At 35.5% G+C, this 25,288-nt stretch overlaps 1 long non-coding RNA gene across 3 annotated transcripts; it reads left to right on the forward strand.

The window, feature by feature from the left end:
• The first annotated feature begins 5,988 nt into the window (after positions 1-5,988).
• LOC127525552 (uncharacterized) lies at positions 5,989-17,965 on the forward strand. Of its 3 annotated transcripts, none has more exons than XR_007933368.1 (5): positions 5,989-6,466; positions 8,180-8,579; positions 15,487-15,609; positions 15,909-16,024; positions 16,651-17,965. It is a non-coding gene; the product is annotated as an uncharacterized LOC127525552 (long non-coding RNA). The 3 variants fall into 3 exon arrangements; XR_007933366.1 differs by having other exon boundaries at positions 15,487-15,592; XR_007933367.1 differs by lacking the exons at positions 5,989-6,466; positions 8,180-8,579 and having other exon boundaries at positions 12,384-15,609.
• The last annotated feature ends 7,323 nt before the right edge of the window (positions 17,966-25,288 follow it).

The following is a 25,288-nucleotide window of genomic DNA, read 5'->3' on the forward strand; positions in this document are numbered from 1 at the left end:
ACACTGCAGAATTGACCTTGTGAAACCAGCCAAAGTGAATCCCAGGTGGCAGCAGTGCAGATATCGGCCAAGAAAACCACTTAGAAGGCAGCCCAAATCACTAAAATGGTCTAATAGAGTGACAATTGAGATCTCTATATAAGGGCTGCTGTTAACATCCAAAGTATAGGATCAACTCCATGGTCCCTACACCACAAAGGGAAGGGTTTCTTAGGCTATGTCTACATTAACCTGGATATATTTGAAAACAGCAAAGTTTCTCATCCACACTGAAACATCAGAAAACGCTAAATCCACCTTATTAAAACCTCATAAAAGCTCACTGAGATGATACAGACGGAACAGACATAATAAAGTTCTCATGCTCTTCTGGCAAGATCATTTTATTTAGCAAAACCTGCACCATTCACAGATGCTTATAGACCATTCACAGGTCACACTCACTCAACATTATATGTTTGGTCTAAAAAAACAACTGCTCTCATGTTTTGCTGCGGCCCAGACAGATGTGGCCCAGATCCAGCCCACATCTGGTCCGTGTGTAATCCACATGTACCAGATATGGGCTGGATCTGGGTCACATCTGTTTGGGCTGCGGCAAAACATGAGAGCAGTTGCATTTTAGACCAAACATATAATGTTGAGTAAGTGCGACCTGGACACTATGTTGCTGTCAGGGAGGACAGCAATTGTGAGTAAATTTTCTGTCACCTTTGCAGGACTGTGATATGAAGAGCATGCAAAGTAACATTTTAGCAACTGTGTGAAAATGAATAGCACATATCTATTGGTTCAATATGCGTCACATGACTAAACATGCGTAATCATTTTCAAATCTCCAAAACGGAGAGAAAAAGATGCATTTTCAAAGGAAAACCTATTAGTGTGGACAAGGCCTAACAGGAGACATAGACTTGCGAAAGTTTGGGAGGAGCACTTTCAAATGATCTATCCAATTATCACGTCATTCCAACCAGCTGACAGTAATCAGTAATTAACATGTCTACCCAATCTGCATAAGTGGAGGACATCATAAATACACAGTCAACTCACCTATGATGCCTCGACAGTTTTCAGCATCCCTCCACCACCCCGTCTCCTCACACTTGCCTGGTTATCTTCCTAACCAGAATATGGGGGGAGTACTCTGGGTTCGGGCCAAATACCGAGCTCGGAGCCTCTCTCCGGACAGCACGCCAAATATGCATGCAATTAAGTAAATTGTATGCGTATTTGGTGTAGAAATCTGACTTATTTGTAAGTGTGAACTTGTGAATTGAACAATATGAACCCAGAGGTACCACTCTCAACAAGTCATGGTTGACATCAGGTAAGAATCCTTCCTGAAGGTCAGAACATAAGTTTCTTTGAGCCAATTTTATGGTTCAGGTGGAAAATCGTCAAGGTGTGACAGACCTAACAAGCTCATGGTAGTCTTCTAGGACTATCAAGACATAGTGTAGCACTGGGTAAACCGCTCATAGCTCCAGTAGATTGATACAAAATGATCTACGGACTGTATCAGTGATGTACCTTAACAGGCTGTTAATTTCATGTTGCTCCCAACCCTGTTCCTGGAGGCACACCAACAGTGCACATTTTAGATGTTTCTATTATCTGACCCACTCATTTCAGGTCTTAGATTCTCTACTAATGAGCTGATAGGTACTTAAAGGACAGGCATATTATGCTTTTTTTTATCTTACCTTACGTGTAATGTAGCTGTTTGTGCATGTATACGATAACGAAAGTTATAAAACACAAAGTCCATGATAAGGGAGTGAATGTGTCCAGCAGAAAACGTTTGCCTGAAATGCCTCATTTGTAGTCCAGCGCAAGAAGTGCAACATTTCTGACATGCACTCTAAGTGGTTGAACAATTAGACTGGGCCAGCTGACCAATCAGAGCAGACTGTTTTTCGGAAAGTTGCGCTTTAAAGAGACAGGAACTAAAACAGATTGTTTCAGGCAGAGTGTGAAGAGTTGCTGCAGCACAGTATGAGAAAACATGTTTTCTGAACGTTGTAGTCATATGTTTACATCACATTTACAAAGAATGATAATTTCTACAAATTTTCCACCAAAAATACGACCTGAAGAGCTTTAGCACTCTCTCCAGTGACAGTCCCAACAGTTATATTTTCAGTCTGAGAAACAGAGGAAAAACTGGAGTTGCTTTATTTTATGAAATATGTGGAGCTAAATATGGATATCAGACAGTCCATTAAAAGACGAGACGTGCTGACAGATAAAATAAATACATGATTGTGATAGCCTACGTATATGATTTGTCTGATTTCTTCAAGCCGTTGTATTTACCATGTTTACTATGGTAATAGCGCGCATAGTCTTGGTGATCAGAATCCACATCGGATCACAAACAGAAGTTATTTCAAACACTTGCTGCTGTCTGAGAGTGAGTTGAGCTAAAATGTTTTAAAAGTCTTTAATGCTGATGTTAGCTGGTAACCTATGTAATCATCCATGGCGCCCCCGTCTCCACACACAGATAAACTCCGCCTTTGTTCGTAACCACTCCCTCAAGCCCGAGCTTGCCCGCTTTGGACCAAGGTATTTGGCGGGCCGAAAAACCCTGGCCGTTGGCCCCGAGGAAGCCCCGAAGAGGCGCGATCAAGCCCCGGAAGTGACAGTGGAAACGCGACTGGCCCTGGCACGCACTAGCACACCCGCTTTAGGCCCGACAGTGGAAACGTGGCTAATGTGTTGATGTAATTCCTGAAACAGGAAGACAGGGCAGGACAGCTCCTCCCCTTTTTTAAAATAGCCAATAGCATTTCATTTATATCACAGTTCGGCCAGAGCCGTTGAGCTTGGTAAAGCCTCAGTTTCCTTTTAATGTCTAACCATTTATCCTCCTAATCTCCTCCATATCACTTTATAGCATTCTGTGTAGAATTCAAATGGGTCCGATAAGTTTTGTGGTCTGCTCCGACTCACGGATATCCGCTCTGTGCTCTCGTGTCTCTGGACCGAAGCAGACTGTGCTCGTACTGCGGCAGTTCACGTGACACTAAAGCAAAACCAGACTTCATTTGCGTCAATGGAAAGCATTTACACTGTCTTAATTGTTCCCTGTCCCCTATATAGTGCACTATGTGCCATTCACCATGTAGACAATAGTAAATGTGTGAACAAGTGACAAACTTCAGCGTCTATTTATAATGTAGGGGGCGGGACTTCAGATTCTAGAGAGCATTTGATTGGATAGAAGATTTGATTGGAAACTGAAGTCTGCGGGGATGTCATGAAAATCCATGATCCATTTTAGCAGAAGTGAGAGACTGTAAGTTTTGAAAGCTTATATCTCCTAAATGCGAATTTTGTCATTGTTTTTGAACAAAGCAGCTTATTCATAACCTCAAGGCTAACATATTCATACTAAAACTAAAAAACTTTGGAATACACCTTTCTCCAGGAACAGGGTTGGGAAACACTGGTACTATTGGATAGAGCCATAAATGTATAAATACTATAACAGGTCTCATCTATAATAAAGCTAAAAAAAAAGTCCACTAGTCCGTAGCGCCGCCTCTTACCATCAAGAGGAATGAAACAGAAACATATGCTGATTTCCAAACCATTCTGATGCCAAGTGAAAGCATGGCTGAAACATTCTGTTGTTTGATAAAATTATTTTCAGTCGCCATTTTGTAGTTACTTCAATCAACATTCCATATTGAGTTTTTAAAAAAAAATCATATTATATATTAATACCTCCACATTAATGTTGTATATTATACACCTCTGACAGACTGTTATCATTTTTGACTGACTCTAAATATAGAGGCTGGTAAAACCTTGCATAAACCCAAGGTGAATTTTGTGCCATTAGTACCAAACTATTCCGTCACAGGAAGTTTTGTGGTTGTGAGTTACAACATCGCTATCTTTGTCTCATTTTTTTTTTTTTTTTGACTGCTTCAAACTTTGTGGCTCTTTCTAATAATGTGATTCTGAAAGTCAACTCGCAGCCATTTCAGTGGCCTACACTCAAATTGCTCGAGAAGTAGGCAACCCCCAAACCCCCTCAAGAGCTCTAGTGACTCACAGCTGGAAGGAAAGAGTGTATCGAAGCCTGTGTCAGAGAGGGAGGGGATATTTGGTGTGGGGAAGAGGTGACATTTCAGTGATGCGGGGGAAGGGACCGCTGCAGTGTGGGCGGAAAGTTAACGCACAACCTGTAGTGTGGCTCTCTGAAAATAGCAATGCTATGCAAAGTGACACGCTCGGCATAAAATGTGCAGCCTACACAACACTGACTCTCTGTCACAACTTGAGCGTTTCTATTATAGTGCAGTTCCAGTGCAACAAATGTTTCGGTCAGAAGAACATAAAATATTGAGCTGCATTCGACAACAGAAGTCAGTAGCTTGTCCTTGTCCTGAAACCAGGGTTGTTATGGATAACTAAAACAAAACTAACACCATAAAAACATTCGTTACTTAACATAAAATGAAAAAAAAGAAAGAAAGTATTTTATTTTAGATAGTTGCCAAGGCAAAGTTTCTCATTTTCATTTCATTTAACATGATGTACTAAAATAACTAAAATAAAATTTTAAAATAGAATATAAATAGAGCTGCACAATTAATCATTAAAAGATCACAATCTGGATTCAAACACCCACGTGACCCACTCATTCCTAAACGAACATTCAGATCTGCGTTGGCACTGCTGAGCCAGAGAGTTGTCATGTATAGGTATGAAACACACAGTATCGTTATTTCTGTGTTAGAAATATACATATGATCACAGAAGTACTGGGATAAAAGTTTATAGTTTGGCTATAAACACTGATGTCTACGGTATAGTGATCAAAATAGAGCAAATCACCTTTTGAAAGTAACATGGCGCTTCAAATAATGATTTGAATGAATTGACTGTTAAAATTTAAAAAAAGATTTGTTCAAAAACACTGATTCATCCCGTTATAAAGTGTTTATGAGTGAGTCATTGAATCATTCATTCAAACTGACATTTTAAAAATAATTAATTTGGATTAATATATTAATCCAAATTAATTATTTTTAAAACTTCAGTTTGAAATGTAGTTGTGCTTGGAGTAATTGTTTTATTTGTGATGAAACATGCCAAATTGTGCAACATTATTTTTGGCCAGACTGCCAAAAAAGAAATTATAAACACTATTATAAAAATTATGAAAACAAGAAAGAACCAACTAAATATTTATAACTGATTATTTTGTAGCTTTTTTTCTGTGAGCTTTTTTTTTCTATGCATTTTTTCATATTAAAATAACGCCTACATCTGTAGTTTGCCTTTTTTGCCAAATAAATTTCTCAGATAAATACCTGAACCCAGTTTAGTGTTTTGTTATCCCCTCATATTTAAAATATTTCAAAAATATAGCATATTTTCCTCACATTTTGATGGTTTAATCAAACTTGTAGGATCATTAAAAACAAACATCCCCTCCAGACATTATTTTTGGCCACTGTACAACAAACATATATTCAATATTAATCATTCCATAACTGTTGAATGATCTCAAGTGTATTTGAGTGAGTGATAAAGAAACTGAACGAAGAAAATGCCAGGAAAGGCAAAAAGGGAAAATAAAACAAAACCAGGATGACGGTGAATCCTACAGTACATATTTTCTTAGCTTCTCAACTAATTAGCAGTTGCTGCTGTTGTCTGGTGGAATAGAGAGGGAATTCCAAGTCTGTTCATTTATAGTGGTGTGTTTGACTAGATCCCATGAGTCATTTTTGTACAACAGGAAAAGTTCCAAGATGATCTGTCATCTCGGGTGCATTCCAGAAAAGTTTCCTGAAGGCCGTAGCTTATGACCAGCAAAATGACAGAAAACCTACAACCGCACCTGTCATTTTGTTATTGTTGTTATGAGCATTTTCAACACGTTATTTTATTACTCCACATTAAACAGTACATTAATAGTAATAATAGTAACTAATATACTAATTGTAACTGATATACACACACACACACGCACATACACACACATATTACACATTACATATGCCTGTGATTAATTGTGATCGCTCATTTTGACAGCACTATTATATAATTCATCTGTCTCTTTCGAGTAAGCATGTCAAAAAGTCTTGTAGTGTGATGTCAAATTCAGGGAACAAAACTGAAAGTTTCTCACGTGTTTAGCAACCAAGAGGCTGATACTGGGAATAGGTGTAATTTGCATGGTCACGTCATGTTGTGAGCTCTTTAATGCCTTAGTTCATGCGCTGACTCATTCTCTACCAGCGATCTATAGGATGGATCCCGTAAATTTCATCATCACGCAGTTGTGATTTCAGCAGCCCCACAGAGCTGGTGTTCAGGGGTTGCCCCCAGCAAAACTACAGGCTTGAGTTGGAGTGAAGTCAGTTAAAGCATTAAGCTGAAGTGGGGGTGTGGACTCAAAGAAGCTATAGGAAACATTCAAGGGGAAATCACTTTTCAGGTGTTTTTTTTTCTCTTTCTTTCTTTTTGTAACTTTTCAGTAAGTTACTGTTTTGACTCATGATTCAAAAACCCACTCACCCCCATCACACTAAAGAGCTAGACAATGTTCAAAAGGCAACAATGGTAAAATGCTTTGATTTCATAACACAGACGTGGATGGAATTACCTGGATGACAAAATTCTAAACATTCTGAACATTTGCAGCTGTTTCATTGCATGGAACTGACAGATATTCTGGCATGTGGCTCACTAGAACCTACTGACCTTCTATAACTCAAAACACAAACCTATTTTACTTGAATCAACATGTTAACTTTCATGTTCTGTTTGGGAGGTCTCAATACCCTTCAGGAGGTCAGAAGATCAAAAACATGTTTTGATATGATGTTTTTATTTTAATGATGCATCATTAGTCGGTAATTAATGCCTACTTGGGGGTTTGATTAGGTCACAGGAGCATATTAAAGTTTGAAAGTAAAACTAGATAAAAAAAAAAAATAAAAATAGTTTGTCTAAATAAACTTTGAAGTTGGCTTGAGAAAGCCTGACCAGAAAGTTTGAAGTAGTTTTAAAAGTTTGAAATTTCAGTTTGTAATAGTTTTAAGTTTTAGTTTAGTAGTTTTAAAAGCTATAGCTAAGATAGATAGACAGACAGACAGACAGATGATAGATAGATAGATAGATAGATAGATAGATAGATAGATAGATAGATAGATAGATAGGAAGCTTAAATGAGTCTCAATGGCTTAGAAATAGTACATAAAATGGCTGCTTAAAATGAGTCTAATGGGCTTTTGGGAGTTTATATTTCAGTTTTGACAGCTGGAGTTTGAACAATCTTGGCTCGTTTGAACATTCCGTCTATGTAAGTCTATGGGATTTTTCCGAGTTTTAATCGTCATTTTTAGGAAAAACATAAGTCGGATCAGTTAGGAAAGATGTAGTACACAAAGTCAAAGGTCTGACCTGAGTTTGGTAGTTCTAGCTTCAAAGCTCTAGGAGGAGTTACACTCTAAAAAATGCTGGGTTAAAAACAACCCAGTGGTTGGGTTAAATGTTTGCCCAACTTGCTGGGCAGTTTTATTTAACTCAACAATTGTTTAAAAATGACTATATGGCTGGATTTAAAATCCAAAAAATTAAAAATCAGATACATAATTACTAGAGGCAACAATAATAATCAAAAGGTGAACATTTATTAATAAGCTATTTAATAAATGTTTATTGTTTAATTATTATTCATTTCATAAACATAAAAACATTGTTAATTTATTAAACATATTAATAAATGTTAATTTCCAACACATTTTGGGTTCATTTTAAGTGAGCAATATAGTCATTTTTAAACAATAGTTGAGTTAAATAAAACTACCCAGCAGGTTGGGCAAACATTTAACCCAATCACTGGGTTTGTCTCTTTTCAACCCAACTTGGGTTAAGCCAGCATTTTTTAGAGTGTAGAGTCAGATGAATAATAACTAAAAGTTTAAATAGCATTTCAATAACTTGACTTTCTCAAGCCAACTTAATGACTTATAAAATTGATTTTTTTACATAAATAAATTATGAATGACATATCTCAAGCTCACTTTATTGATTTAGCCTATCTAAAATCTTTTAAAAATCCTGTTTCTCTGTGTCTCATGGCCGTGGAGAGACAGGATGTGGCGCTGCGACTCATTGCTGAAGGTTTTTTCTTCCTTTATCACAGTGTGAAGACGAGCTGAGATACAGTCCAACCAGAGCGTGACACTGATTTGCACACAATTTGTCATCACATTTGTCACATCTGTGTGTCTGCAAGATAAGTGGTCATTTAATTCATTTTCCATTGATTCTTATCTTTATATTTACTTTAAAAACAAGACTAAAACACATATGCCAATTTAATTTTACTACCAATTTATTGATCATGATAAAGCACTTTTGTGACAGGCACAAAATCACCTCTGAGCTCACAGCAGCAGTTTGCATAAGTAAAGGGAAAATAAAAGTCCTTTCTGCTAGTCAACAGGTATAAAGAGATGGTATGACATCATCCATGGGCAATAAACCAGACACAAAGAGAGACCTGCTGCAGATGTTTGTGCAGGATATGCTGCCATCTATTGGTATGATAATGCTAGTCGAGGCCAGGGCCTGTGTGTATAATACAGCTTAGTAAATGTTTTTAAGTGTCTAAAGATTCTAACACTTCCATTATTTTTCCTTTTATTCTTAGAATTAGGAATAAGTCTCATGCATGAATGTTCATGCATTGTTTCAAGACATGATCTCAGGTCGTAAACGTAGAGAGACCGGAAGACTGATTGTGCTGGAATCAAATGACATTGGAGTTGTTGACATTTCGTAGCTGTTTTCTTCTTCTTCACGTGTGGTACTTTTCATAGCCTCTTTCTGCAGGTGGCATCATTATTCCAGCAGGTGGCGTCGAGTGACTGTTTTTATAAATGAATCAGGATCATTTTCACATGTGGTTATTCTCTCTAATAAAATAAGCTTTTTTGATTATAGCACCCTCACCCGACCCTCTCTCCATATTAATAACACCTGCTAAAATCCTTTTAGTTGCACCATATGAGTAGATCTAGCTTATAAGATTAAAATCTAACACATATAATGAAGGGCATACATTTCATTGTTATTCTATAGGTCTATTATAGACTTTAAGTAGCCCCGCCCCTTTTCAGCGTTGCGCTTGTTGTCTTTTGACTTCCGGTTTGTATTTCCACAGCGATCTTACGTAGGCTATTTATGAATAACTGTTTGTTTTAAAATCTTCCCGGTCTACTGACATTTGTTAAGACATCTGCTTTAAACATTACAATGCTCATGATAACTTTTGTTAACTCTACAATAAGTAAATATCATGGTTTATTCTTCCAAGTCAATAAAGAATCACATTTCTCAAATACAGCATAATCCTCTTGCTCAGCGATGTCTTCTTAGCAACTTATTTGTAGAGATACTATACTTGTGAGCCAATTTATGCTATATCACACACAATTATGAAACGGTCAAAAGCTTTGTGTTCTCCCACCGTTCGTCTGAACTTACAGCACCAGCAGTTTCAGAACCGGAAGTGAGAGGCGGGGCTTAAACAGTCATAGTTGCGCTACCCATACACGAAACTTTTGTTAAATATAAGCTGTTTTCACATGGATTTTGATCGGATTGATGTCTACACTATTTAACAACAATACTTTTAAATAAAGTCACTTTAATGTTCATATATGCATAAGATATCATGATGTACAATGCGGATTTTTAATTACCATGTTAATGAATTAGCCTACAAAAAACTATTTTTTGTTAGTTCATACGGCATGAACTAATTTGTATAAACTGAGAACAAATACTTTTCACCATATAATTTTGAAAATATATTAATAAATGTGTGTGATAATATTATTTCCTTCTGCATTTTCATGTTGTGAACTTATATATACTTATATATAGAACTTTATATATATATATATATATATATATATATATATATATATATATATATGTATGTATGTATGTATGTAGAGCCTTTACTTATATATTTATAGTGTTTATCTGCTAAAAATATTGAATCTGTTCACGTCTTTCACATTTTATCATTAAAGCTTTTTTGCATTTTTCAAAAGATATTATTCATGTTAATATTAAATGAATATTAATTAATAAAACATATTCATTTTTTTTCAGGGATAAAAAGACTGGTCTTTCTACAGAAATGCCATTAAATGGGCTTATAAGTCAACATTTTTGTGTTTTAAGATGATTATTTGTTGTTTGCATGTTTTTATTTTCATTATGAGCCGTTTTAAACCTATTATTTTAGAAATATTTTTTAAATATCCTATTAGTTTTCATACAGAGAAACACGCTTCACTTGTTCAAGGCTTTGTATTAAATGGTTATTTTTATTTGACATTAAATACGTTACATAATCCAAGTATTATTTCTAACAGCATGAACAAGAAGGAAATAATACGATCAAATATACAGTCAAATGGGAAATACTTTGTTACACATTTATTAATAGTATGTTTAAAATAATTTAAAAAAAAAAAAAAAAACTTGTATAGTTGTAGTATCGCTTAAGTAACAATAAACTACAGTGTTTGTATCCATTAACATTAAATCTATAAAACGGTTAGTTCCTGTCCTTGATTCTGACCGCTTCACCCAACGGTTCTGTGTATCACTACACAACACCCTTAGCAACCACTCTTAGCAACGTAAACTGTATGTTCTGAATTGATATTGTTCATTGAAGCTTACTGTATTATGTAGAAGAGTATTGTGAGAAAGAGATCGAGTGAGCGAGTTTATTACCTGCATTCAGATTTAACATTTTCCTTCAGGTCAAGGAGAAACAATCAAACAAAAAAATCTTGATTCTCATTTTATCCAGAATCGTGCAACTCTAACACAAATTAAAATAACACATGCACGTTCATCTTCCCCGCTGCTGCAGCAATTTTTTTAAAATGTTATGTATTTAGCCCTATATGTTTCGTCTGTTTTTATATTGTTTGTCAACACACATTACATATTATGTATCTGCATCCACTAATCTTCCATCCATACTGACTAGTGCTGGCTATTTGACAATTCATAATCATTTATAATTATTTTGAGCAATAGGATTATATAAAATATATAATAAATTAAATTATGTAAGTGGCCTATATAAAATTACAAAATAAACATTCATCAATCAGTACTTTTTTACCTAAGTACATTAAAAATCAAGTACTTTTGTACTTTCAAAAGGAGCAGTAAATACTTTCACTTGAGTAATATTTTATGATACGTATCTGTACTTTTACTCAAGTACTTGATTTGGGTACTTCGTCCACCACTGTCCCATGCAAGTTTTTCTTTGCACAACTGCTGCATTAGAATCTTTGATGGCAATATTACAGGTTCAAGATAGATGGAGCTTGTGACTGACAGGATTCCTCTTCTGGTTACAGGTTTTTCTTTCAAACTAATCTTGAATTTGAACACATCTGAATTGACACACCATAACAGCCCTAATGCTCTCTCTGCAGGAAGTGCATCTTTGCTAAAATCCAAGTCTCTTACATCTGCAATTCTTTCACTTTCCGGAACAGAGTCCAACAATGCATGACTGTTGCTTGCCCATTTTGTAAGATGAAATCCTCCACTCGCACAAAGTTTTGTGAGATCGTTGTGCAAGACAACTGCTTGAGCAGGGCTTGAGTTCTTGAGAACTGTGTTGACCGCTTCAACTTGTTACGATTTTCTTCTGCTGTTTTCCTAAGGGCGAAATTAGCTACAATTGGAGATGACTTTGCTCCAAAGAGATGGACAACCATCTTGTACTCATCCAAGTTCTGATTTACATCTCCATCTGGCCACCATGGAAAGCGGATCGTGTCACTGTCTTTTTCAGGAGCTCTCACCTGGTAGTACATAGCTTCAGTATCTGCAATCATGGCAACTGGCTCTTGTCTGAAGCGAGTGAGGACTCCAATGAGTGAATTTGTCATGTCTGGACCCGGTAGGAGCTCACTATTCAGAGACATTGCTTGGAAACTGGCAGCACAGTCAAACACCACTCTCAGTTTCTTCTTCTGAGGATGGTATACCCCGTGGTGAGGTATATATCAAACTTGACCATCTTGACGACTTAAGTGTGATGTAGGCACCTTGACTGTGGAACCTTTGGTTAGCATGTCAGTCATGAAGTTTGTGTACTCTTCACTGAAGGAGTGATTTTCCTGGAATTTCTTTTTGAGATTTAGTGCTCACTGGACAGCAGCATTTCGATTGTTAGGCATTTGGACAACTGTTTCCTGATAGGAAGGTCAATGTAATAGTGACCATTGTATTGTACATATCTTCTTATCTTGTATTTGTTACGAGTCCCGGGCGTGGACACGTAAACAGATTACAAAACCCCTGAATTATCAGAAGAAGTAAACACAAGAAAAGATCAGTGGCTTTCCTCAAACGCAGCTTGTAGCGTCTCTTTATTAACATCATATCATTTTGACTTTATAATTATCAATGTCACAAAATACACACTATTCACACATCTGTTGTCTTAACTGTTATATTAGTATCTTTTAAAATGAAACTGTTTTACTGTACAAAATGATCACCGTCACTCTCATAACACATATACACTACTCTAAGTCTGAACAAATATACAAATACACACTTCTGAGTCATTTTTATATTGGTAAATTAGCGCATACTGAAATAAAATGTATTATTTACATGTGAATTGACTACAATCACAACAATCAACCGTTTTAACCTGTAACTTTCACATTTAACACAAACAAGTTATTAGTTTTAAACACATAGGAAATGTGAACTGACATGTCTTATAATGGCAATGGCACATATTTTCATTTTTTTTAATGAATATATACCTGAATTATCAGGAGAAGTAAACACAAGAAAAGATCAGGGGCTTTCCTCAAACGCAGCTTGTAGCGTCTGAAGTAAACACAACGCGCATCACCATAGCAACCCACAACGGACTCACTCTAGTGGCAACAGTTGTATTTTCTTTTAAAACTTCAGTCTTAAGTGGTGATAATTAATGACTCGTGTACAATAAACTCTTTGTCAAATAAATAAAGAAAGAAATACATAAATAATTAAATAAATGTATAAATAAATAAATATTAATACCAAAAGACACATTACCTTGTGATTACACATGGGTGTATCACATATTCACCACACGAAGTCCATAGTTTCCTTTATCATGGTTTATTCTTCCAAGTCAATAAAGAATCACATTTCTTTATTAACAAAAACAATTATTGTACCAAATTTAGGCTACATGATAAAAATGTGAAAATATAAATTCTGAAACATGAAATATGGCTCTTACACTTTGACAGCAATGCCATAGAAATATACAGAGCTACCGCAAAAACGGAAGTTCAAAGACAAAATTCTAAAGATGGCTGCGCGCACGTTTCTCATGACAACAGTTCACTTGTTCAAAGCACATTAAATGATATTCAGTGATATTTAATAAATTCATGGTCCTTGTGTTGTTGTCTTGATTTAAACACTTCAACATGATGAAATCTGATTCCACACAGAACTGAAGATTTTCTTCCTGATGTCTGAGTGAAACAGCTTCTCGAACAAGAACAAATGTAAGGCGGGACTTGATTTTGTTCATGGAGAATTGACTGGATGGTTGAATGGCTGTGGTTTGCTATTGGTGGATCTCATGTGAGTGACAGGTTGCCCCGCCCTCACACCAGTAAACACATCATCAAGAGATGTTGCTGCAAGATCTGTAACATCATTCAAGATTACGAGGCACATTAATTTAAACAAATTTAAACAGCATGGGCACCCTGACTGGTCTGTGTCTATGCAGCTCCATACGCAAAAAACTGTGATGCACTGTGTATTCTGACACCTTTCTATCAGAACCAGCATTAACTTCTTGAGCAGTTTGAGCTACAGTAGCTCGTCTGTTGGATCGGACCACACGGGCCAGCCTTCGCTCCCCACGTGCATCAATGAGCCTCGGCCGCCCATGACCCTGTCGCCGGTTCACCACTGTTCCTTCCTTGGAGCACTTTTGGTAGATACTGACCACTGCAGACCGGGAACACCCCACAAGAGCTGCAGTTTTGGAGATGCTCTGACCCAGTCGTCTAGCCATCACAATTTGGTCCTCGTCAAACTCGCTCAAATCCTTACACTTGCCCATTTTTCCTGCTTCTAACACATCAACTTTGAGGACAAAATGTTCACTTGCTGCCTAATATATCCCACCCACTAACAGGTGCCGTGATGAAGAGAGAATCAGTGTTATTCACTTCACCTGTCAGTGCTCAAAATGTTATGACTGATTGGTGTATATCTATATATATCCAAATGAATAGATATTGAATCAACACTGAAACTGAATCGCAAGCTCACAACCCGTTCTCACTCTCGAGGCGTCAAAAACTGAAGCATGGTCAAGCGCCCCAGCGTCACTTGGGATACGCCAAAGGTGCCCCTCGGTGCCCCTCTATGGACGAACTGGGAACTCCATTGCTTTCAATAGGAAACCTTTAGCGTCAAAAACAGACGCGAATTTGAAATCACGCTGAAGAAGTCTAATGCAGAACACATCGTGATATTTGGCATCAGTTCACGTGTGCCAGATGTTGGTCAGTAGTCGTAAATACGCTGTTCTAATGTTTGCTTTCTAAATGAAAGCACCTTACTAAACTAGGTTAAACACTGATTAAACACTGTCACGTGACGTGCTATAGACCTTCAATCAGTTAATCATATTCATATCAGGTTCAAAGTAGTACAAGTGTAGTTTCAAAATGGTATTTGTAGTAGAAGCACGGTAAAAACAACCCTTACCATGCTTTTACCACAGTATTACTAGTTTTAATGTGATATTTGTTGTCAATACAGAGTAACCACAACACTTACCATGCTTTTAATGCCTAATAATGTAAAATCCAAAAATTGCAAGGTCAGTCAGTACTTTTTTCCTATATATAATCCTATATATTATAAATAATGATATTTTCTTTTCTCTTGCTTCAGCTGAAAAGACCAAAAGGGCCTTTCAGAAATAAACGGAGGAGACAGAAAGCTGCAAAAGCAAATAAAAATTAAATTAACTTAAAATTAAATTAAATTAAAATTAAAGTCAATTCCTGTACATATTTATCGTGATATTTGTAAATCAGCTGTGCACCTTCTTGGACAGTCGGATGTCCCACACACTGTCAGAAAGTTTATATTAATTCCATTGAATTCTTTAAAATTATTACAAATTGGGCCCAAAATGTTCCAGTGATACTTGATGTGAGTCGCTGCGAATCTTGCCGTGATCAGCCCTTTCCAGGGAAAGTTTCTAGATATTTAAATCCGTATTTACTCATCAAATGCTCTCCTGAATGGTATGGTAAATTAACTTATTTATAACTGTCTCAATTTGTATGTTTTAAGAACAATAGTAATTGCACATAGAGTAAGTAGCGACTTTCTTGTTTTACTGTGCAGAGAAGGAAGGCCAGTCCTTTTATCAAAGCAAGCTCATCGAAGTCCTTTGTTTAGGGTGAGGCAGGAACATGGCCATCTCGTGCCCAAAGAAGACAGAAGTCCATTGGTATGTCTTGTATTGAGGTAATGCTGTAATATGTAATACAGAATTTGATGCTGATCTCTCAAAGGACTAAGTTCTTAAAAAGTTCTTAAAAACGGCACCTTCTGTTTTTCTTAGATAAAAGCAGACGTGTGCTAAACATTTAGTTAATAAAAACACGTTACATTGTTTTGTAAATGCTGGGGTTCTGGGAAGCTTTGGAAGATGATGAGTTGTGGCATATAATAGGAATGAAATAGTAAATGTTCTTTGAATTATGTGTAATATCTTGTGAGTTCTTATACTGCACAGACCAAAAACATTGTATTTGTGTTTTAAGACGGATAGCAAGAGAAGTCACTAACAGATGATTCTAGAGGGAAAAGACTAATGTGCAGCCACGGAGGAATACAAGAGGCACAAACTATGCATGGCCATGGCTGCTTCATGAGTATGGTAAGTCCTGTGCCTATTCTTAATTCTTGCCATAAAGTTTGTATTGCAGTATTTTAACAATTTTACATTAAACAGGTTATCACTTGGTTTTTGACCAAATTATGCTCTTGAAACAAGTGACAGAAGAGCATGTTGTCTTGTAAGAAATCAAGCATCACTGGCAAAGGCTCAAAAGAGAGCATGTCTTTCTAAAAGATCTTTTAAAACGGGTTGCTGTTGATATGGGTCAAACAGTTTTAGTTCAGTACTTAGCTTACAGTCTGTGCTGCTTTATATATATATAATATATAATACTTCAATGTGTATATTATGTACTGCTGCTTTGTAAATTTAAATCAGGAACAGGCAACTCTAGCTCTTTGGCTGTCTCCTTTTTGAGGTGGAGAGTTTACCTCCTACCTTAATCGAGCACACCTGAAAATTTTAACCAAAGTCTTCAGGTTTACTTATAGACTATTATAGGCAGGAGGGTTTGAGGTTGGAGCTGAATCTGCAGGACAGTGGACGCTGAGGGCCAGAGTAGCCCACCACTGCTTTAAATCATGCAGAACATAAGCTGACCTGGCTGTCCATTAAACTACTTAACTTGAATTGTTTGTGTTTTTTTGTTTTTGTTTTACTTTTAGACCAGGACTGGAGAACGCCTGACAATGGGATGTTAAGACTTCTTCCTCTGGTTGAGAAAAAGTACCCTACAATCAGTTGAGTTGTAGGGTACTGAACAAACTGTTTAGAAGAAGAACATTAAAATGAAAATGAACATGTACAGGGAAGAGCAAGAAACCACTTTAGCTGTGATAATGAATCTTTATTTTAAACACAATATCAAATCTGTTTTCTATATCATAGTTGACTGGATTGGATTATTCTGTGGCGCTCATTTGTGTGGCTTCAGCAACTGTGAATGGATTAATATGACGTTAACGTATTTTTCAAGACAGATTTTTATTTATCTTCAGTCTCATTTGTCTTTATGCTACTTTCACTGTTATGCTGTATCTTCCAATGAAGTGTAATAAAGTATGGTGAATACGGTGTGAACGTAGTGTTTGGTACAGTAAATAAAATTTAGGCTCTTCAAACTACATATAAATAATTACCATGATTTTTTTACTTAGGACATAAATATTTTTGATCTGATTAATGATATTTGGGACAACAATGCACCAAAATTTGCATATACTTTCATGTTGTGACAAGTATGCCAGTTTCCAGAGAAATAAAGGGAAGGAATGTGAATTAGGAGAGGCTGCAGTGGGCTATATCGCTACAAACACTTCAAGCAGAACTGAAGATGATCCATGTTGATCATTCTGGTACTTCTGCTGCATTCAAAATGACAGCATGGACATTACTAATGTCAGCCATGTGAGGAGCAAGAAGAGGGGTGAAGATGAAATTTTGGCACTGTTTCTTTGTTATTTTACTGAATGGTGCATTATACTTGTGTAACAGTAATAGTAAAGTGTACATTTATAAATAGTTTTTTGTTTACTGCCAACACTGGAAATTGGTTAATGGCAAGTTGTTGCGGGTTCATCCATTATATTTATTGGAGTTCATACAAAAAAAAGCAAAGAAATAATCAACTATTATTCAATCAATCAATTATTATTATTATTATTATTATTGTATTACAACATTTCGTTAAATATTTCCATATTTCATCAGGTGGTCTCACAATACCCATCAAAACCTATATAAGCATGATGTTAGAATAGAAAAGGGGGGAAAAGAAAAAAAATACTCCAATATTTAAATGTGATTCAACAAAGTTTGTGATCCATGACAGGGAGAATACGTCTATGTAGATTTTACTGCCCTTCCATCCCCGAGGGGACCAGTAATGGCCCCTGGAAGAGCAAAAAAAATGCACATTTCAAATGGCTGTAACTCAAAGTCTGGTTAGTGTATCAAAGAGAAAATCATCAGGACAACTGCTTATGCTATGTGTTGGGCACAGTTTTCAGACATACATGAAAAGCTGGCATAAAGGTTTTTTAAAAGTGCTCACAGTAAAAAATCAAATTTCAGCCTGTCCCTCATATATGTCATAAATGTTTGCACAATAAACATATTTAGATATTTAGCTGTCCATTAAAGATCTTATTTATTTAACATTTATCATTTCCTTACTAAACGTTTTAAACTACATTACCCATATGTCTCTGTCATTCTATCAATGGAACGGGAAACATGGCGCTGTAGTTCATTGAAATGTGCAGAGATGCTTAGGGTTAGGGTTGGGATCTCGGTAAAGGAGTAATTTCTCACAACATAGAAACACTGTATAGTTAACCTAATGTATGAGTAACGTAATATTCACACTAAAACATACTTTGTAAGATAAAGCGCCGTTTTATATGAGTTAAAGGATAGACCAATCACAGCGAGTTCTGCGATAAAGTCACAGCCAATGACAACCCAGCTGAACAGAGGCGTCACACTTACTTGTCCATTTATGGTAAATGACGACAGCTATCCTCCGGTTCCGGTGTTGTGTAATATTCAGTTCCTGTGAAAGACTGTTCCAGTGGGTGGAGTATATGTGAATATTCATGATAGTTCCCCTGTTGTGGGCGTGGCCTTGAGACAACGCGCAGACGAATGGAACTGAAAATATTACTGCTCAAATCTCAACTCGTTTAATGGATTATTTCGAAACGGTAATGAAGTTTCAATGTTAAGCATTAACTGCAACAGCTGATATTTTCAAAACTATGAATATATTGTGTAATATGATAAATCATCTGTGCTGTTTTGCCTGTTTGACTAGACATTTGGATTTAGGCAGGACACGGCAGAGCAAACAATGAGCGAATAACCTATCCTAATCTGGGATAGTACAGTTTATTACATGTGCCCATTAAAATGTTTATAAGCTAGCCTGTTATGAGTCATCCTTAATTTCTTGTTTATTTCGCCAGTGTTTCTGTTAACTACATAAACTACATACCTGAGGAGAATGTTTTATTAATCTTGCAGTCATCATAAACATTGCAATTTGTACTTTATTATATAATACAGTTCATAAACCTTGATGGCCTCTGATGGCCCAGTCTTTCTTATATAGGCCAGCAGTTACCTCAAGAATATTATTCTATTATTTTTCAGAAGCTTCATTTTGCTTCTCTGATACATATCATCATCATGTAAAGTTACTGTCTGTTTCAGACTGGATGTGAGTGCTCAAGTCCCTGTAGCTCTGGCAGTGTGTGATCTGGACACACACCGAGGCTGTTCTCATTGAGGGCCAAGACCCTGTTTTGATAATCTCAGACATTCTCAGACTTAACTTTGCTTTGTTAGAGTTGATGAAAAGCATAGAACTGTAAAAACAATCCAAATAAAACACTAAAAAAGATGACAAATTTAATTTGTTTACATGCATGTCACCATTAACCAACATCAGAGCACAGTGAACATGAAAGTGTTGTTGTTGAATTATTGAAATATTAACTTTATTAATCTCAAGGGGACTTCAAGTAAATATTTTAGGTCAACAGAGAAAAACGTTTGGGAATCCCTGCCCTACAATGTTGAAGATCAGAAATGGTATAATTGTGATACTTGTAAAATGAGAAGAAATATTTTTGAATAATATTTTCAAATCTTAAACACGATTAACACATCATTATGGATTATTAAGTTTTGGATGATTTCACTTACCATTATAAAACACATGACATGAAAGTAGGTTGTTTTTCAGTGCAACGTATGGTCAAAGAACAGACACAATGTATGCTTTATATAAATATAAGTGTGTGTGTGTAAGAAATTTTTAGTAATATAATATTTATTAGTAGTAGTTAATTCTCTAAACGGTATTTTACTCTTAACTAAAGACAACCTGTTTTTGTTAATGAACATGTGCTCTTTTGAGGGTCCATGTTAAAGGGATCGTTCATTAAAAATAATAATTCTGATGCCCTCATCTTATTTCAAAGTTGTATGACAATTTTTTTTTTTGTGGGACATATTTTAAAAAACGTATCAGTGTATTTTTCATACAATGGAAGTCAATGGGCACCAAAATCAGTTCTACTGGTTCCTAATGTTCTTCAGAATATCTTCTTCACAGGAGAAAATAAAACATACTGGTTTCGAACGGGTGAGTAAATGATGCCAAAATTTTCATTTTTGGATGGACTATACCTTTAATCTATTATAATCGATTAGTACTTGGAGACTAGTGATTCCCAAATAGGTGTGGAATGATTTTGATGTTGCTTCGTTAAAGCTTTAAAAAAAATAATAAAAAAATTGTGACAGATACAAGTAAATGTGCAATTGTGTTACTCTAATTAGGCTACAATTTTACATAATATCCAGTAAAAATGTGCAGTTTGGTGTTGATAAAGGAAGTTTGAGGCTTACTGACATGGCTGTGGAGGCTGGGAAACACTGGCTATAAAATAAATTAAGAATTACACAAATACTTACAGCAGGCTAGCTTATATACATTTTATTAGGGCACAGATATTTATTTCAGGCATTGTTGTTAACACTCTGTCACCGAATTACAAAAAGGTATTGTACAGGCTACTAACCAACATTTTCAAATTAAAACCTCACAAATGAAAAAAAAAAAAGATAAAGACATCAAATAGTAAACTGTATTAGCCTAGACGAGCATGGGTTATTCGCTGATTGTTTGCTCTGCTGTGTCTGTAATCAATCATGCAAAACAGCACAGATGATTTATCATATTATTACACAATATATTCATAGTTTTGAAAATGTCAGCTGTTGCAGTTAATGCTTAACATTGAATCTTCATTACCGTTTCGAAATAATCCATTAAACGAGTTGCAATTTGAGCAGTAATATTTTCAGTTCCATTCGTCTGCGCGTTGTCACAACAGGGAAATATCATGAATATTCACATATACTCCACCCACTGGAACAGTTTTTCACAGGAACCGAATATTACACAACACCATATATAAGTAATCTAATTAAATATAATAAAACTCACATTTTAAAACGAAAGACTCCTTTGTGTAGTTAAACTTATGCATAAATATATTTGAAAGAGATACTTTTTTTTCTAAGCAATGACCTACTTCAGCAGGGGTAGTTTTTCAGTATTTTAACTAAAAAAAAAAAATTGCTTCTACTAAAGTGCTTCTAACATTTACAGCAGATGTATAGTATATTAAAGGTATACATTAAATTACTTATTTATACTATTCTCCACCATTTGAACTCTTGGAAAGAAATAAATGTAACAAAAGCATAATGAATACACACAATTTTGTAATCATATTCCAATATTTAATGTCAAACTGTTAAAAGACAAATGTAGTCCCCAAACTACTGCACAACAGTATAAAAATCAGTTAATTACGAGAAAATCTATCCAGTTACAGAGGCAATCTATTATAGTGAAACATAACTTTAAAAAATCGCTATGATGAAGTATTATTTTTACAAACCAAGAGATGAGATAAAACTTTATGTGAAATATGTTTCTTCCCTTTAAAGAATAGGGGGAAAAAATAACATTTTACGTTCTCAACTTTAATACAATATCTTTGTGATTATTGTTCACTTTTACTATAAATAAATAAAAGGCAAATTAAAATAGTTAATGATTATTATAAATGTTAAGTATTTTCAGGGGAAAAAAATGCTTCTATAAAATACATTCATGGGTATATTACATTTACATTATCCAGGTAGTGATATAATGATACCATAACCATAGATGTAGTTGTGGTGGACATTTACTATAGTGACTATAGTTTAATGAAGCAAAATGCAAGACATTTTTAAGTCCATCTAAATGTAAAGGTAACAAACTCACAGAATAATGTCTAGTATGTCAATGTGTCATTTCTGTAATACTCTATCAGCACCAAACAGAATTACATAAATATTGATTGTTTTCAAAAGGTTTTCCTGAACACTCTCACTAACTTCAATTGTTCAGACAAACACCCGCTATAAACACATGCAGAAATATATATTTGACTATCGCATCATGAAGCTGCTGCATGACTAGAACTAGTGGATGGCAATGAATATGTCCTTTACCAAAACTCCTGATGAGCACTGGTGCTTCTTTGATAAAGGCATTCGGCAGACATCAAGTACAGTTTATGAAGCTGAAAAGAGAAAACAAAATGCTTTAACAATACGGAAAAAGATAAATTACTATTTTCAATATTGGTTCTGCACGTTTCAACGAGATCATAAGGAGGAGTCCACGTGAAGACTTTAAAAAACTCTGACAGAGCGAAGGGTGCACCTCCCGGGACAGATCCTAAGCATGCCCGAACAACAACACCTAAACACAGTTATGAAGTGGACACCACCAGGAGAATGCAGGGGACAGGGAAGACCAAGGAAGACGTGAAGACAGATGTTTCACGAAGACCTGAAGAATGTCGGTGTCCCATGGGACGACGTGGAGAACATGGCCTCATGGATACTTTGGAGGAAACTTGTTGCCAAATGTGCCCAGCACAGGACTTGATGATGATGTTGTCAGTTTATACATAACTGTAGGATTTCCTTCTGTAAAGAGTGTTGCATAATTAAATGTTAAATGCATTTATGTAATAAGTTCACTGATATGTGGGCATTTCCATGATTAAAAGTATGTCTTTAAAAGCAAACTATATTCATATAAATTTGTTTAAAAATAAAGTTTCACATGCAAGCAGGACATTATCAGCATTGTAACTGATCTGATTATGACAAAATAATCAAATATCTGATGTCATGTGACAAGTCAAATGATCATTTCCACTCTTGCAAACAGAGGTAGGTTATGAGGTGCGGAGAGACATCAAGTATCACTGGAACATTTTGGGCCCAATTTGTAATAATTTTAAAGAATTCAATGGAATTAATATACTTATAATATATAATATTATATAATATAATATTATAATATTATATTATATATAATATAATATATAAAATATAATATATAATTACTTTCTGACATCTGACTATCCAAGAAGGTGCACAACTGATTTACAAATATCACGATAAATATGTACAGGAATTAACTTTAATTGACTTTGAGATTATTTAACAAATGCTTGATAAAATGTTTGATAAAGGGTTAAAACCAACACATACATATCATTGTAAATATTTGCTTTTGCAGCTTTCTGTCTCCTCCGTTTATTTCCGAAAGGCCCTTTTGGTCTTTTCAGCTGAAACAAGAGAAAAGAAAATATCATTATTTATAATATATAGGATTATATATAGGAAAAGAGTACTGACTGACCTTGCAATTTTTGGATTTTACATTATTAGGCATTGAAAGCATACCGTGAAAGCACTTACCGTGTTGTGGTTACTCTGTATTGACAACAAATATCACATTAAAACTAGTAATACTGTGGTAAAAGCATGGTAAGGGTTGTTTTTACCGTGCTTCTACTACAAATACCATTTTGAAACTACACTTGTACTACTTTGTACCTGATATGAATATGATTAACTGACTGAAGGTCTATAGCACGTCACGTGACAGTGTTTAATCACCCTAGTTTAGTAAGGTGCTTTCATTTAGAAAGCAATGAAAAGCAAACATTAGAACAGCGTATTTACGACTACTGACCAACATCTGGCACACGTGAACTGATGCCAAATATCGCGATGTGTTCTGAATTAGACTTCTTCAGCGTGATTTCATACCAATAAAATTCGCGTCATTTTTTGGCGCTAAAGGTTTCCTATTGAAAGCAATGGAGTTCCCAGTTCGTCCATAGAGTGACGCCGAGGGGCACCTTTGGCTATTCCAAGTGACGCTGGGGCGCTTTATGGAGCTAGGATTATGACAATACTATTTAAATTTGAATTGTGTAAATTTGAATTATAGACAAGTGTAATTTAATAAAATTGAATATTTTGAATACATAGCATGCTAATCACTTTCACACCAAATATACTTTAAAATAAACAATAGAGAAACTTAGACAAATGTTTCAAGTGCTGAAAAAGCCAACCTAACATTAAATACAGCTCATAAATGTTTAAGCACAGACTCGCCTCAGAAAAACAACTGCAGCTCTGTAATTGGCCGAAATGCTCCGTTCGACTTTTCTGAGAGCCTCTACTCTTCCCTGCGGATGGCCTCTGAACTACTTCCTGTACGATCTGAATTTCTGCGCTTTGAATTTACAATATTGAATTTGATGTTCTGAATTTCTTCTCCATCTTGAAAACTTGAAGCTGTATTTTTAAAAACTGGATATTTGCAGTCTAAAATTTCAGAATGAAAAATTTGCTGTTTGAAAATACATGTCTATAAAATTCTGCCATGAAAACATTTCAGTTGTGTTCAATTTCAAATCTTTAATATTCAAGTTTTAAAAAATCAAATTCAGAACTATGTAAAATGCCACATAATATTCAATTCTCTTAAATTACACTTGTCTATAATTCAAATTTACACAATTCAAATTCAAATAGTATTGTCATAATTTTAGCTCCATAGCGCTTGACCATGCTTCAGTTTTTGATGCCTCGGGAGTGAGAACGGGTTGAAGCTCAAGAATCTAATCATGAAATTTGTGTTAACAAGCCCCCCATTCCCCCCCAAGCTGAACTCAAAAGTTGTCAGACTTGTGTTAGAGTACTTTAAATCCTGTGAGGAATGTGAACAGGAGGCATGCATGATGTCAGTTTTTTTCCTCCTGTCCTCAGTTCACCTGTTCTCAGTTTACTTCAGTACTCAATGTACCAGATGTTGTGACTGTTTAGAGAGATGACAGTGAACATGTGTAACTAACAGAGCAGGTGTGTCTCTAGGCGTGTGTCGCTCATCACCGATGACTCATCTTCAGCAGAAAAACACTCCTCTATTGTGTGCCTGCATCACATACAATTCACTTGTATTTACACTTTGGTTTTGATATACAGTTCAGCTGGAAACTGTGCTTTGTACAAAGGGGAAAAAAATGAAAATAAAGGAAATTAAAATTTCTGTCATTAATTACTCAATTGCATCATTTGTTTTGAATCAGTGGTTCAGAGCACCAAAATCACATGATTTCGGTAAACGAGGCTTTGTTACGTCATAAGTGTTTTAAAACGTCAATAGTTCACGTGACTTTGGCAGTTTGATACATGCTCCAAACCACTGATTTGAAACAAATGATTCGTTAAGCTTTGAAGCTTCATGAAGCAGTGTTTTGAAATCGCCCATCACTAGATATTGTTGATTAAAGTCGTTATTTTGTTTTTTTGGCACACAAAAAGTATTCTTGTCGCTTTATAACATTAAGGTTGAACCACTGT

Source organism: Ctenopharyngodon idella, chromosome 13 (genome assembly GCF_019924925.1).
Source record: "Ctenopharyngodon idella isolate HZGC_01 chromosome 13, HZGC01, whole genome shotgun sequence".
NCBI lineage: Eukaryota > Metazoa > Chordata > Actinopteri > Cypriniformes > Xenocyprididae > Ctenopharyngodon > Ctenopharyngodon idella.